Source organism: Petromyzon marinus, chromosome 60, assembly GCF_048934315.1.
Source record: "Petromyzon marinus isolate PM22_M1 ecotype Great Lakes invasive population chromosome 60, UKy_Petmar_22M1.pri1.0, whole genome shotgun sequence".
NCBI classification, from domain to species: domain Eukaryota; kingdom Metazoa; phylum Chordata; class Hyperoartia; order Petromyzontiformes; family Petromyzontidae; genus Petromyzon; species Petromyzon marinus.
Window position 1 is genome coordinate 6,514,832 of NC_133726.1, and position 17,445 is coordinate 6,532,276.

A 17,445-nucleotide genomic window follows, 5' to 3' on the forward strand; every position below is an offset into this window, starting at 1 on the left:
TTTTATTTTGTGTAATCGTCGGAGCGATGAGGATCTTTCCTCGTTCATCTATTCTCGTCCGCTTTGTAAATTTGTGGGGGGGGGGGGGGGGGGGGGTTGGAGGGCGGTCACCGGGGGGGGGGTGGGGAGGGTCACCAGGGGGGGGTGGGGAGGGTCACCGTGGGGGGGGGGTTTGCGGAAGGTCACCGGGGGGTCGTGGGGAGGGTCATCGGGGGGTGGGGAGGGTCACGGGGGGTGGGTCACCGTGGGGGGTTGGGGAGGGTCACCGTGGGGGTGGGGGGTGGGGAGGGTCACCGGGGGGGGGGTGGGGAGGGTCACCGGGGGGTGGGGAGGGTCACCGGGGGACACGCGCGTGCCGTGGGTTCCGCCTCCTTGACGTCCGCGTCGCCCCCTCGACTGAGCAGTGCCGAGCGAGCGGCGATGCCCCAGCCGCCTCTTCTCTTCCATGTCGGAGGCGTGGCGCGGTTGGCGCCTGGCCCTGGCGTCAAGAGCCAAACACGGCCGCCCCTCGTCACCTTTCTCCCGCTTACTCCCCCGCCCCTGCTTCTTCCCGCGTGCCGAGTCCTTCTTATTCCCCTCTTCATAGTGGCCCGGCACGTGGGCAGCTTCGGTGCAGTTGCACCGCCTGCGCGCTCGACGGGCGGACGTCGCCCACCGCCGTAGAATCGTCGCGCCGCGCGCGAGCTGGGCGCCGACTTCCATCGGTTCCTCCACCCCCCCCCCCTCTGCACCCCCCGAGGTGACCATCGAGAACCGATCCGGTGTTGCGCGCCCAGCGGTTAGCTCCGTTCGTAGCGTGCGTCTCCTCCTCCTCCCTCCTCCTCCTCCAGCCCGGTGTTTTCATCATCACCACCCCCACGTGCCGCCGCGCGTTCAGAACGGACGCGCCGGCGTCGCCCAAAAAGGTGGCCGAGTGGATCGTTGCGGAGGGGAGCGCGAACGCCGCACGCGGAATGCGTCATCGCGGCATGCACGCGGTGGCCGGAGGCGCCGCGAGGTGCTTTTTGTTGTTGTTGTTGTTGCGAACTTAACAAAAAAACGCCGACAAAGGTAACAACGCGGACGCTAAAAATCGCCGCGCTCGATTTGGGCAATCTCGAGAGCGGCGTTCCGGGCGTCCCCATCGCGATGCCGGCTGAGAGAGGGGCTCGAGGGGCTGTCGACGGACGAGAGTTCGGTGGCCACCCGCGCTCAGCCCCACCTTGACGCAGAAGTTGACTCGCGCACCGAGGTCTTGCGCCGGTATTGCTGTGGTGTCGAACCCGCCACGTGGCAGGTTGCGGGGTTTCAATGAGAGACCCCCTGGCGCTGGCTGAGAAATGTCGTCCCCGGGGTTTGGTCTGTAGAGTGAGAGGTGGTGACCTTCCCTTCGACGATGTAGATTTATTGTGCCCCCCCCCCACTTTAATTCACTCTAACTAGAATAAAACACAATGTCATTGTTGTTGACCTAAAATCCCAATGGTGGATCCGTCGGTGGGTCCTTCTGTGGATCCTTCGGTGGGTCCTTTGGTGGGTCCTGCGGTGGGTCCTTCGGTGGATCATTCGATGGATCTTTCGGTGGATCATTCGGTGGATCCTTCGGTGGATCCTTTGGTGGGTCCTTCGGTGGGTCCTTCGGTGGATCATTCGGTGGATCCTTCAGTGGGTCCTGCGGTTGGTCAGTGGGGCCACAATTCCCCGTGGAAGGTGGTCTGCGCAGAGCTATTTGCAGATACCGCGATTATTTTCACCAAACGGTATATTTTCTACTGCCCAATGATGCGAACGTATTTATATCTCATTTGCGTGATTCAATAAAAAAAATCAAACTCAGTCGTTTTCATGACTATTTATTTCCTTCAATCATTTTCTTCACTCACCTTTTTTTCCTTCAACATTTTCTTCACTCACCTTTTTTTCCTTCACGATTTTTTTTAATTCACTTTTTTTCCTTCTTCAATAAATGTTCTCACCTCCACACGTGACACCCCTGGCGACCCAGACGTGCTTTTATTTCTGTTGCCTTTTGTTTGAGACACAATTACGCAGCACTTTCAGAGATAGTTCTGGTGACAGTTTGATGCGTGGAGATGCGCGATAACGTGGTGAGGGTTAACAGAGATTGATGGGCGCCACGGTGGCGAGGAAATGTGAACTACCTCGCCTCGTATACAGGAGGTCACGGATTCGATTCCGAGCGTGGCGCCTGCTGTATATTTGGAGTCTGCGTGTTCTCCCCCGTGGTTGCATGGATTTTTCTGCCAGGTCTTCCGGGTTTTCCCCTTTTAAATTTGGAAACACGCGTTTATATTACTTGGCTGCTCTGAATTTCCACGTGATGAGCCCACTTCGTGAAGCTATCACTTGTGGCCAGGTTCTGAAAAAGAACTACCTAGCTCAGTGGGGCCTTACCTGGTAAAATAAAAAATGTTGTTTTAAAGAGTTTTAGTTCTGTTGCTGTTGCAGCCGCTGCTGTCGTTGCTGCTGCTAACTCTTGCCGATTAGAAATAAGGAGTTAACGGCGGCCGGGCGTAGTGCTCGCTAACCCACCACCCCCTCGTGCGCCCTGCCGGCCTTCATTGGTGCTACTCGCTACCAGCACTTGCCCCGAACAGTCTGTTAAAGACTACGCGGGTGATCTTTGGCTTTGTAATCGCCTGACCAAAGGCAGCACACAGTATTGCGTGAGGCAGTTTGGTGGTTATGGTGGTGGAGGCGGTGGTGGCAATGGTGGTGGCCACATATCCCGGCCTTCATAGGTGCCACTCGCTAACAGCACTCGCCCCAACAGTCACTTAAAGACTTCACGGGTGAGCTTTGTAACCACCTTGACCATAGGCAGCACACAGCCTCGCGTGGGGTAGTTTGGTGGGTATGGTGGCGGTGGTGGCACTGGTGGTGGCCACACACATCCCGGCCTTCGTAGGTGCCACTCGCTACCAGCACTCGCCCCAACGATACGTGGCAGGCTATACGGGTGATCTTTTTTTCTTCTTTGATCAGAAGGAATGCGTTGGTCGTGAGCTCATGCATTCCTCGTGTGTGCGTGCGCGCGCGCGCGCGCCTGTTTACGTATCAATTACACACAGCATAACACGCGAACATTGATCATTTTTACAGAAGGCATTTTATTCTTTATTCCTAACTTGCAACGTATCTCATCGGCGGTTGGGTTACGAGTTGAAGCCCCCCACTGACACACATCCCCCCCCCGTTTCCTTTCCACCGCCACTACTCCTCACCTTTAAACTTACCATCGTTCAAGAGTTAAAGCTTTTCACGTTGACTTTTTGTGTGTGTGTGTGTGTGACCAGGTGAGAAAGGGTGGTGCAGCGGTTAGCGCTCCGAAACCGACGTGCCAAGTTCTATTCCCGATCACGTTCGACACGAGTGGCGATTATCTGAACCGGTCCAGGGCCTCCCTTATATTGACGATAAAACATAGCTTATAGTTTAAGTTTGTGTCCAATTCTGGAAACTGCAAGGCACGTGTAGGTGGGGTGGTGTGTGTGGTGAGTGGGTGTCTGTGTTGTTTCTGCCAACACCAGTGACGATTATTCGAATCGTTCCTGGGTCTCCCCTACGTTGACTCAGCCTTAAATGAGTACCCTGTGCGGTGTGTATACATCGCCACGAGGGAGACAAAGGCGGCTGGGCGTGGTTCCGGCCACCACCCCCCCCCCCGACCTCGTGTGCCGTTCCGGCCTTCATAGGTGCTGCTCTGTAACAGCACTTGCCCCAACAGTCTGTTTAAAGATAGACGTCGCGAAATAGAAACATTGATGACACCAAGAAAGAAAGCAGGCCCGGGCAATGGAAGCGTCGTCAAATCGGAGCAAAAAAGAACGGCATCGTTACACGAGAGATCTAAAATATTCCACAGATATATATTTAAAAAATATCTGTTTCACGTTCTGCTTCACGCGGGGCTGTGTTCGTACGATTTCGGGCAACGTGCTTTTTTTTTTCGACGCAAAATTCGCCACCATGCGGTTTGCCACACATGGATCGCAATGCTTCGCCGATCCCGTCAAGGAGGATAAATCATCATCATCATCACGCCAACTCCGATTCAAGGAGCATGAACCACCTTCACACGAATCGCAGCAGCAGCAGCAGCGGCGGCGGATTTTGGCTCAGCCTTCGAACAAAGGCGGTGGTCACTGCATCGTTATCGCGCGGCGCTTTCAGATGCTGCTCCTGCGGCCGTCTGGAAAGCTCTTTCCTTCCGATATTAGGAAGCCACTGGGAGTTGTGCACTTTTAAATCATCATCATCATCATCTAGATTGACAAACTCACTCCTTTACAACTGATTTTTGGATTTAGTTTGTTGGCCTTACTCCCCGGCACCTCCAATTATCACGGTTGGCTACGCACGGTGCGAAAGAAGTTTAACGTACGCACCAAAACCCCCGCCATTCGCCACTAAGTGACGGTGACGACACCACGGCGCCTGTGCCAGGCTGGGTGCACTTTGAGGCTACCACGTGGAGTTGTCGAAGGCTCGCCGACGGGAGGAGGTCACGGGACAGACCCGGCAGGTGCCACGGGTTGGCTGACTGAGATGACTGTCAGATGCAGCCAGCTGTACCCCCTACTGTGCCAAAAAAAACAAAGACAAAGATCCCCCGTATAGCCTTAACATACTGTTGGGGCAAGTGCTGTTAGCGAGCACCTACGAAGGCCGGCACGGCACACGAGGGGGTGGGTGTCCAGCACCACGCCCGGCCGCCTTTGTCTCCCAAGTGGCGATGTTTACACATCTGACCAGGTACTCATTTGAGGCGTACCACCAGGGCGGTCACCATCGCGTACCACGTCTGTGTGCGCCCTTTTATATATTTTTTAAAAATCGATAAACGATGACTGCAAGTGTCCGCGGTCAGATTATTTTCGGGCGATAGACATCGATCGGCTTGGTGGTGGGGGGCGGGTAGGTGGTGGTTGGTGGGGGGGGGGGTAGGTGGTGGCGGGGGGGGGTAGGTGATGGTGGGGGGATAGGTGATGGCGGGGGGTAGGTGATGGCGGGGGGTAGGTGATGGTGGGGGGGGGGGGGGTGAGGTTGGTAGGGGGAGGCCGTTGGCAATGCCGGATCTCTTCACAGATACTTTGTGCGAGTCTTGCTCCCGCGAGCCAGACGCCCTCCTACCTCGCCACTGCAGGGTTCGAGCTGGCGGCGCCTCTCGCACTCGCCACGTGGGGGGCGGGGGGGGGGGCTCACGGAGGCAGAAGGCGATCGACGCGAGCGATTTCACGCAACGCTATGCGTTTAGCGAGCGGCAGCAGCGAAAAAAACCACACACACACATACACACACATACACACAGCACCACCATCACCGCCGCTACTAAAAACCGGCGGAGCTTAACAAAATGTAGCTGTCACTTGTGATCTGTAATGCACTGTTAGGACGTGACCCCCTTGACCCTCCCCCACCCCCCCGTTTGCTGGCAGGGCATCGCGCGTACGCGAAGAGCTGCCCGTGGCTGACCCCTTCGCAGCCGTCGGAGAAGCCGCTGCTGTTGTTTTTGGAAGGAAGAGAGAGAGAGAGTGGAGGAGGGAGAGAGAGAGACGGGATAAGAAAAGTAGCAAGACATTGGTTGCTTCTACCGAAACATTTGAAGGGATTAAGCGGTTGAAGCGCTGATAGAAGGCGACAAACATCGCTTGCCTTGCTGTTTAATGCCGCAGCCCGAAACTCATTATTATGATTTCGTTTAAAAAAATCTTCATAAAGTGTGTGTCTGTGTGTGTGGGGAGACCGGGCGTGGCGTTGGCCTCCCACCCCCTCGTGTGCCGTGCCGGTAGCCTTCATAGGTGCTGCTCGCTAACAGCACTTGCCCCTACAGTCTGTTAAAGGCCACACGGGGGATCTTTGTCTTTGTGTTGTGTTTTGTTGTTGTTGTTGTTGTTGAGATTTGCAGCGCATGAAAACTCGTGGCGGATTCAAAGGGGTGGCAATGAGGGGAGGGGGAAAGGGGGGTCACCCCCCCCCCCCCACCCCACCTCGTCCCCATGAAACCCCAAATATTGTTATTCTATTGATATTCAGCAGATACAAAAAAACTCCATTGAACGTTTTTTAATTATTATTTTTCCATGTATGGGTCGGGGGGGAGGGGCCTCTCCCCCTACCTTCCCCCCCACTCACCATGAAATCTCCTCGGCCTTTAATCGCTGTTATTTCCATTGTCCCAGTTGCAATGATTATTTTATTTTTAAATGTATCCGTACCGGATAATTCACAAGATAATAAATACTTGCAGTCAGTGGACACGCAGCCATGTAACAAAAACTAAACAAAAGTATATAGATCCCCTAATCTGACCGATGATCTGGTTTGTGTGATCTTAAAACAGTGTGCTCATCTCATCATCTTGCGGGGACGAAGAAGAGATGTAAAATATATCGGTAGATATGAATGTAAAATATATCGGTAGATATGAATGTAAAATATATCGGTAGATATAAATGTTAAATATATCGGTAGATATAAATGTTAAATATATCGGTAGATATAAATGTTAAATATATCGGTAGATATGTATGTAAAATATATCGGTAGATATAAATGTTAAATATATCGGTAGATATAAATGTTAAATATATTGGTAGATATGTATGTAAAATATATCGGTATAATATGTAGAATATATCGGTAGATATATTGAAGTCTGCTTCAATTCCATCCTAGGATGGAATGCGCATTCCACATTAGAATGTAATATTATTAACTACCTCGCCTGGTATACAGGAGGTTGTAGATTCCATTCCCGACGCTGACGTCTGCTGTTTGCGGTGTCTCTCTCTCTCTCTCTCCGTGGTTGCAAGGATCACACAATTAGAGTATGTGGCTGCTATACATTTCCACGTGATGATGATCAGCCACTTCGTTGAGCTGTCATTTGTGATGGCCGGGTCCCTTAAGAAAAATAGAGCAAATGCAGCCCAGTGGGACCTTATCTAGTAAAAATAAAAAAATAAAAGCTTTAGTTATTATAGAGTCAACTTCGTTCGTCAGCGCCCCCCCCTCCCTCCGCTTGACCCAGCGCCGTTGTCGGGGTCGCGGTCTCCGCTGTTGTGAGCCAATTCATTTTGCACCTCCAATCATGTTGAAAGAAGTTCAACATACAAAACAAAGACAAAAATCCCCCCGTATCGCCTGTATCGACTGTTGGGGCGAGTGCTGTTAGCGAGCAGTACCTATGAAGGCCGGCACGGCTACACGAGGGGGTGGGGTGGCCGGGTTCGTAGCGGGGCGCATTGCTGACCGCTACACCACGTGGGGTAGAAGTTCTGCACACACACACACATTCCTGGTTTCCCGTTCAACTCTCGTTCTCTCTAATTTTACGTGCCTCCTCTTTTGTTTCCACGGCTTTGGGTGCCCGTGCGCCAAAGGGAATGCAACCAAAAAAAAACAACGCCAACGGATTCAAGGCCCGCGTGGAGTGAAAGACGAAACAACACCCAAAAAATCCTCCTCCACACGGTCCTTTAATTTGAACTCCTGCCCGCGACCTCGCGGCGAGACGCTAGCAGTGGAGCAGCTAGAGATGAGTGGAGCTGCTCATGATGTTGTTGTTTTCCATCGGGGAGGGAGGGGTGGGAGTCGCTCCCTCTCCGTCATTCATGACGGAGTATTCAGCATTATTATTACAGTAACAAACACACACATATACGAGACGCCAAACGAGAAAATAATGAATCCACAACAAGCCCGTGTTAGTCAAATGAATAATGTTCAAATCTGCACTACAGATAATGGTTCCCAGGCAGCCAGAGTAAAAACACAGTTGACAAGAACAAATACGCAGCACGTTCCTCATTAATAACGGACACTGTGTGGCCTTAAAAAGGAAAATACGATCGGCAAACGTTTCGTGCAGTGAGCCTTCTTCAGCGCAGCACATAGATACCAAGCAAAATAAAGAGTCCAGAGAGACAGAGTGAATAATATTGAGTTAGAGTCTGCACTTGATAGCCTTATGAGGATTGCATTAGAACAATGTTTTGTGATGACCGGTTTGCTTATTTAGTCGATAGCAGGGAGGCCCCTGGGCGATGAGATCGCCCCAGCGGGAGCAAAGATTCACGGTTCGTATGCAGCCATGATCAATACTCCGACGTGGCGTGTAACAATTATCATGACGTTGTTCAATACTCCGACGCGGTGTGTAACAAGCATTCTGACACTAATCAATACTGCGGAGTGTAGCAATCATCCTAACGCTGATCAATACTGCGATGTTTAACAATCATCCTGACACTGATCAATATCGCGGTGTGTAGCAATCATCATGACGTTGATCAATACCGCGGTGTGTAACAATCATCATGACGTTGATCAATACCGCGGTGTGCAACAATAATGCTGACGTTGATCAATACCGCGGTGTGTAACAATCAACCTGACGTTGATCAATACCGCGGTATGTAACAATCATCATGACGTTGATCAATACCGCGGTGTGTAACAATCATCATGACGTTGATCAATACCGCGGTGTGTAACAATCATCATGACGTTGATCAATACCGCGGTATGTAACAATCATCATGACGTTGATCAATTCCGCGGTGTGTAACAATCAACCTGAGAGAGTACGCGCCGTTTGCTCTCCGAGTGGACGTCAAAGATCCCGTGACGCAATTCGCAAGAGCGGCACATTGCGTGCCCGCGCCAGGGTTCCAAATTTGCCAGGTTAAAATATTTGCACCGCAAATTACCCAATTTGGGATGACACACACACACATAGAGCAGCAGCAGCCATCGCCCCATACTGGCAGACTCAAGTCCTCAGGTCACTCTGCGAGACTCATCCTGGTTCCTTGAGTTCTCACCATCTGGAACAAACAAAATCAATTGGACATCACTCCCTCACTCGTCTCATCTCACTCAATCAGTGACGCGAACGATGACGACTGCGGAGGAGAACAATCAGCAGCAGCAGCAGCAGGTTCAGTAGCTACAGCAGCTACAACAGCTACAGCAGTTTCAGAAAGATAGTTTCAGTAGCTACATCTACAGCAGCTTCATTAGCTACAAGAGCTATAGCAGCTCCAGCAGCTACGGCAGCAGCTTCGGTAGCTACAGTAACGGCAGCTTTAGTAGCTTCATCAGCTACAGCAGCTTCAGTATCTACAGCAGCTGCAGCAGCTACAACAGAGATTAGGGACGCCACAGATGTTAGCTACCTCGCATGCTATGCAGGAGAGCGTGGGTTCAATCCCGACGCCCGTTGTATATTTGGAGTTTGCGCGTCTCTCTACACGTGGCCGCGTGTCTCTCTACACGTGGCCGCGTGTCTCTCTACACGTGGCCGCGTGTCTGTCTACACGTGGTCGCGCGTCTCTCTACACGTGGTCGCGCGTCTGTCTACACGTGGTCGCGCGTCTCTCTACACGTGGTCGCGCGTCTGTCTACACGTGGTCGCGCGTCTGTCTACACGTGGTCGCGTGTCTGTCTACACGTGGTCGCGTGTCTCTCTACACGCGGTCGCGTGTCTGTCTACATGTGGCCGCGCGTCTCTCTACACGTAGTCGCGCGTCTCTCTACACGTGGCTGCGTGTCTCTCTACACGCGACCACGTGTCTCTCTACACGCGACCACGTGTCTCTCTACACGTGGCCGCGTGTCTCTCTACACGCGACCACGTGTCTCTCTACACGTGGTCGCGTGGCTTTTTCTCCGGATCCTCCGTTTTTTTCCCCCTGCCATATTTAGAAAAATCGTCACCGTTAATTTAATGATGGTGTACGCGGTGATTGGGGAAGCCACGGCGGAGAGATGTTAGCTGCCTCGCCAGGTATGCAGGAGGGCGTAGGTTCAATCCCGACGCCTGGTGAATATTTGAAGTTTCCACGTCTCTCTCCCCGTGGTCGCGTGGCCTTTTTCTCTCCGGGTCCTCCGGTTTTTCCCTTCAACCTTTAAATAAAAAAGAATGCTCTCCGAGTATGTGGCTGCGATACATTCCCACGCGATGACGATTAGCCCACTTCGTTGAGCTATCATTTGTGATAGCCAGTTCGCTTCTGGGAAAAAAAAGAGCTACACGCAGCAGTTCAGTTGGGGGCCTTACCTGGTAAAATAGTTTTTTTTAACGTAAAAGTTTTGGTCCACAATGCGGTAAACGCCACCCTCTGAAGCTGCCGCTGGTAAGCGACTCTCAAGTTCGTGGGGCAACAACCGTCAGCCATCGAGAAGTGCTCGCGTACACGCGCACGGAATGTTTATCCCCTGAGAGGTCCCGGGGATCACACGCTAATATCAACCGCCTCCTCTAATTGCTGAGTCTGCATCGCCGCGTGCAGGTTTGGGCCGTGCCCGACGCGTCTGACGTGGGTTACGCCTAGGCCTCGGCAAGGTAAGTTAAAAGGTAAAAACAACGAGCCTACCTTTACCCTACCTTTTACCTTACCACAATACAATCACTCTACCCTACCTTTTACCCTTCAGCAGGTAAGGTAAAAGGTAAAAACAACGAGCCTACCTTTACCCTACCTTTTAGCTTACCACAATACAATCACTCTACTCTACCTTTTACCCTTCAGCAGGTAAGGTAAAAACAACGAGCCTACCTTTACCCTACCTTTTACCTTACCACAATACAATCACTCTACCCTACCTTTTACCCTTCAGCAGGTAAGGTAAAAGGTAAAAACAACGAGCCTACCTTTACCCTACCTTTTACCTTACCACAATACAATCACTCTACCCTACCTTTTACCCTTCAGCAGGTAAGGTAAAAGGTAAAAACAACGAGCCTACCTTTACCCTACCTTTTACCTTACCACAATACAATCACTCTACCCTACCTTTTACCCTTCAGCAGGTAAGATAAAACGTTTAAAGCAACGAGCCTACCTTTACCCTACCTTTTACCCTTACCCTATACAAATTACCCGATTACAGGGTAATTACTGGGTTACTACACATGAACAAGGTTAATAACAGGTAAATGCTAGGTAGAGTGCTTTATTCATATAAAATACTCTCGATTATTCCAATTTTACACGCTTTCTTTTAACTCTGTTGTTGTATCCTCAAATATTGTAACTCAATTGTAACCCACTTCCCAATGTGGTATCGACTGCAAACTTGGTATGCTTATGTCATACTGATGACAATACTATATTCTATCATAAAAAAACATATATATTTTTTTAAACATTATTTTTTAAATGTTATGTTTCGGCCTGAGTCTAATTGTCCACGGTCAACTGACGTTGGCTGTAATTGCCCACGGTCCCCTTACGCTGTGGCAAACTTCGGGGCCACTTCCTGGAGTCGTGGAGTTCTGCCATTACTCGTACGTTACATTTCATTAAAGCATGTTTCTAAAAAAAGTATTTTTTATATGTTACTTATTAAATTGAGGCCACGGACTGCGCCAAGGAGCTTTTAGCGGTAAACAAGGCACCGTATTTACCGGGTAATACTTCTCGCTACCTTCCCCCTACCGGGTAATTCTTCCGAGCTACCTTTACCCTACCCTTTACCTTACCCCTTGGCATGTCGACACCTTTACCCTTTAACCCGGTAAAAAGGGTAAATTACCTTACCTTGCGAGGCCTAGTTACGCTGCACGTGCGAACCAGTCAGTGTATGTGTGTGTGTGGGGAGCGGTGGTGTAGCGGTTAGCGCGCTGCGCTACGAACCTGGCGACCTCGGGTTCCATTCCCGCTCACGGCCAATACCGGCGACGATCATCTGAACCGGTCCTGGGCCTCCCCTAGGTCGACTCGGCCTCAAATTAGTACCTTGTCCAGTACCTTAGTGCAGTGTAGCCGTTAGTGGGCCGTGCTACGAACGCGGCGAGGCCAAGTTCGATTCCTAGCACACCTACACTGCCCCTCCCCCCAAACCGCCACCCGCCTGACCACAGATGTCAATTCAGTGTACACACGGATCCGAATGAAAAATAAGAATAGGTTTTCCCCTTTTCTGGCAACAAACAGGTGTTCTTGGTTCTTTCGGTAAAGTCACGTAGAAGGGAAACAAAATAATAAAAATATAAAACAATACAATTCTCGCGACGTTTCGACTGCAACACAAGCAATCATCATCAGGTGTGAAAACCACAGCAAGAAAATGTTCTCACGTCGTGAGAATTTAATTGTTTTATATTTTCATTATTTTATTGTTTCCCTTCTACGTGACTTTACCGAAAGAACCAAGAATACAGGTGTTAAGATGTTCGACCACCAAATAAGTAGACGTTGTTGTTGATGTTGTTGTAGCAAGGAATCAAGTCTGCGTTGACCGCAGGTACTACTTTGTGGCAAAAAAAATGCCACAGTTTGCGTATGTGATACTGGCACACTAAAACAACCATGCCACAGGTGTGTGTGTGATACTGGCACACCAACACAACCATGCCACTGGTGTGTGTGATGCTGGCACACTAAAACAACCATGCCACAGGTGTGTGTGTGTGATACTGGCACACCAACACAACCATGCCACAAGTGTGTGTGATACTGGCACACCAACACAACCATACCACAGGTGTGTGTGTGTGTGATACTGGCACACCAAGAGAACCATGCCACAGGTGTGTGTGTGATACTGGCACACCAACACAACCATGCCACTGGTGTGTGTGATACTGGCACACTAAAACAACCATGCCACAGGTGTGTGTGTGATACTGGCACACCAACACAACCATGCCACAGGTGTGTGTGTGTGTGATACTGGCACACCAACACAACCATGCCACTGGTGTGTGTGTGATACTGGCACACCATAACAACCATGCCACAGGTGTGTGTGTGTGATACTGGCACACCAACACAACCATGCCACTGGTGTGTGTGATACTGGCACACCATAACAACCATGCCACAGGTGTGTGTGTGTTATACTGGCACACCAACACAACCATGCCACTGGTGTGTGTGATACTGGCACACTAAAACAACCATGCCACAGGTGTGTGTGTGTGATACTGGCACACCATAACAACCATGCCACTGGTGTGTGTGTGTGTGATACTGGCACACCAACACAACCATGCCACAGGTGTGTGTGTGTGTGTGATACTGGCACACCAACACAACCATGCCACAGGTGTGTGTGTGATACTGGCACACCAAGACACCCATGCCACAGGTGCGTGTGTGATACTGGCACACCAACACAACCATGCCACTGGTGTGTGTGTGATACTGGCACATCAATACTACCATGCCACAGGTGTGTGTGTGTGTGATACTGTCACACCAACACAACCATGCCACAGGTGTGTGTGTGTGTGTGATACTGGCACACCATAACAACCATGCCACAGGTGTGTGTGTGTGATACTGGCACACCATAACAACCATGCCACAGGTGTGTGTGATACTGGCACACCATAACAACCATGCCACTGGTGTGTGTGATACTGGCACACCAAGACAACTATTCCACAGGTGTGTGTGTGATACTGGCACACCAATACAACCATGCCACAGGTGTGTGTGTGATACTGGCACACCAAGACAACCATGCCACAGGTGTGTGTGTGTGATACTGGCACACCAAGACAACCATGCCACAGGTGTGTGTGTGTGATACTGGCACACCAACACAACCATGCCACAGGTGTGTGTGTGTGATACTGGCACACCAAGACACCCATGCCACTGGTGTGTGTGTGATACTGGCACACCAAGACACCCATGCCACAGGTATGTGTGTGATACTGGCACACCAAGACTACCATGCCACTGGTGTGTGTGTGTGTGATACTGGCACACCATAAAAAAGAAACGGTCCCATAGATATCCACACACATTCTGTGGCGGCGGCAGCAGCAGCAGCAGCGCGTTGCGAGCAGCAGCAGCAGCTCGCTCACCAGATCAGCGTTTGTCAAAGCACGATCGCAAAGTTTGGGGGGGCCCGCAGGGAGCGGACGGACGGACGGACGGATTAGCGCCGGAGAGAGAGAGAGAGATCGTCTCAACTGTGCTCTCTCATTAGCCGACAAAGAGAGGAAGGGAGAGACGGGGTGGGGGGGGGGGAAGCGAGAAATTGATTCCGAGACTCTAGCAAACAATGCCTCGAGCACAAACGCCGGAGCGTCGCGGTGAACGGGAGCTGCCTCACACCGAGAGGGCCCTTAAAAGCGTCCCGCGAGGGTTCGAGCACGGGACCAGCTCCACCAGGGTCAGGCCTGGCCGATCACTCAAGGGCATTATTAACGGGTTTCACACGCAGGAGGCTTTCGCGACCAATATCATCCATGGTACAGGGTTTTTTTTTTCTTTTCGGGTTAGATCGCGTAAATGTATACACGTATCGTTAAACCCGCCACCAGCCGACGCAGCCAATTGGTAAGGTTGTGTGTGTCACGTAGACAGAACGTGCCAATTCGCTACTGGTACAGCACGCCGGTGCGTTGGAGAGCAAATGTTGGAGAGTGTTGGAGAGATTTTAAAAGTTGTGGCTTAGCTCTCCAACACACAACCGGTGTTGCTGTACTAGTAACGAATTGGCCACGTTCTGTTTACGTGACAAACCTTACTGCTTGTATCGGGTGGTGGCGGGTTTAACGACACATTGATATATTTACGCTATCTAACCCAAAACAAATCCCCTGTATTATGCATTGTTAACGCTCAAAGACAAAGACCAAGATCTCCCGTATAGCCTTCACAGAGTGCTGTGGGGGCAAGCGCTATTAGCAAGTAGCAGCACCTGTGAAGGTCTGGATGGCACACGAGGTGGTGGGTAGCCAGCACCACGGCGCCCGGCCGCCTTTGTCTCCCGAGTGGTGATGTTTACACACCGCACCAGGTACTCATTTTGAGCAACATCGTTGTTGTTGCTGATATTAATTTGCATCCCAGCATCATGAGAGGTGGCGGGGTATTGATCATGGTTGATGATGATCGTGGGCTTAAAACTGCTGAACACCCACCCACCCACTAGCCCTACCACCCAGTCACCCACCCAGTCACCCACTAATTCACCTATCCAGCCACCGACTAACCCATCCACCTAGCCACCCACTAACCCACCCACCCAGCGACCCACCCAGTCACCTACTAACCCACCTAGCCAGCCACCCACTAACCCACCCACCAACCATAAACACCCACCCAGCCACCCAGCCAGCCACCCAGTCACCCACTAATCCATCGACCCTGCCACCCGCTAACCTACCCAGCCATCCACCCACCCACCCAACCACCCACCGAGCCACCCACCCACCCACTAACCCACCCAGCCAGCCACCCACTAACCCACCCACCAACCCAACCACCCACCTAGCCATGCGCGTCTCAGCCAGGAAGGGACGCACACGCGCACACACAAAGACAAAGATCTCCCGTGTAGCCTTAACATAATATTGGGCCAAGTGCACTGCGCTACGAACCCCGGCGAGCCGAGTTCGATTCCCGCTCACGGCCAACATTGGTGACCATTATCTGAACCGGTACTGGGCCTCCCGTAGGTCGACTCAACCTCAAATGAGTAGCTGCCTGCGGTGTACAAACCCCAGCACTGAGGACGTGTTTCTGGCCACACCAGCCCCTCGTGTGTTGTGCCGTGGTGCAAATCGGTGCTCGCGAACAGCACTCGCCCCAACAGCTTGCTGTGAAGTCCACAAGGGTGGGGGGGAATGTTGGGAGGGGGGAGGGTCGTGGTGGTGGTGGGGTGGGAGATATCTTAGTCTTTTTGTGTGTTTGGAAAAAACACTTCGTCACAATGTATCATTCTAGGCGCCCGCGTGCCCGCATGCGCTGGCAATGCCGAAGGTCAAGAATGTTCAGCTTGGGGAGAGCATCGACCGTGACCGCGTTTTAGAATTTGAGCACGGGCGGGCGAGCGTTTTATAGCCGGGTCTCCGGTGCAGGTCGGCTCGGCGCCAGATAAGAACGCGAAAAACAAAACTGACTGCGATAACGCGGGGAGATTGATTTTAGTTTATGGCGCAGCGGCGCGCTCCTGTACAAACACCGAGCTTGTCACAGAGCGAATCTCAACAACAACACAACACCAACAACAACACGACGTGTGTGAAAGGGGCACCCCCAACCACCCCCCCCAGTGGCAGCTGTCCCTGTGCGGCACAAGGTGGTTCTCAGCACATGGCCCTGCGATATGGAAATTAGTCGTGCAAGTAAGGTGAGAAATAAAATGAAATTACTTTTTTTAACGCGTCCCATGAGCCACAACCGCCTTTTGGCGCTGGCTCAATGCAAGGCAGCTCTGGACCGGCTTCGACATCCAATGCCTCATCGGCAGAGTTGAGGCTCGCTCGAACCGACGCTGGCGAACTGCCCGGATGTTTGTAGGCCAGTGCGCTGGCGATCGGAAGGTTCTGAATTCAAATCCTGGTAGAGGGTTGGACTCAGCCCATCATCCCTGAATTCAAATCCTGGAAGAGGGTTGAACTCAGCCCATCATCCCTGAATTCAAATCCTGGAAGAGGGTTGGGCTCAGCCCATCATCCCTAAATTTAAATCCTGGTAGAGGGTTGGACTCAGCCCATCATCCCTGAATCCAAATCCTGGTAGAGGGTTGGACTCATCCCATCATCCCTGAATCCAAATCCTGGTAGAGGGTTGGACTCAGCCCATCATCCCTGAATTTAAATCCTGGTAGAGGGTTGGACTCAGCCCATCATCCCTGAATCCAAATCCTGGTAGAGGGTTGGGCTCATCCCATCATCCCTGAATTCAAATCCTGGTAGAGGGTTGGACTCAGCCCATCATCCCTGAATCCAAATCCTGGTAGAGGGTTGGACTCATCCCTGAATTCAAATCCTGGTAGAGGGTTGGACTCAGCCCATCATCCCTGAATCCAAATCCTGGTAGAGGGTTGAACTCAGCCCATCATCCCTGAATTCAAATCCTGGAAGAGGGTTGAACTCAGCCCATCATCCCTGAATTCAAATCCTGGAAGAGGGCTGGGCTCAGCCCATCATCCCTGAATCCAAATCCTGGTAGAGGGTTGAACTCAACCCATCATCCCTGAATTCAAATCCTGGAAGAGGGTTGAACTCAGCCCATCATCCCTGAATTCAAATCCTGGAAGAGGGCTGGGCTCAGCCCATCATCCCTGAATTAAAATCCTGGTAGAGGGTTGGACTCAGCCCATCATCCCTGAATCCAAATCCTGGTAGAGGGTTGGACTCATCCCATCATCCCTGAATTCAAATCCTGGTAGAGGGTTGGGCTCATCCCATCATCCCTGAATTCAAATCCTGGTAGAGGGTTGGACTCAGCCCATCATCCCTGACTTCAAATCCTGGTAGAGGGTTGGACTCAGCCCATCATCCCTGAATTAAAATCCTGGTAGAGGGTTGGACTCAGCCCATCATCCCTGAATTCAAATCCTGGTAGAGGGTTGGACTCAGCCCATCATCCCTCCGTGGGTAGATAAAATATATTACCGATTCTGGTGGGTGCAGGGGGGGCGGAAGTTAACAGCGCTAGGCCTATGGATAGACCGGCCCCCGCCATA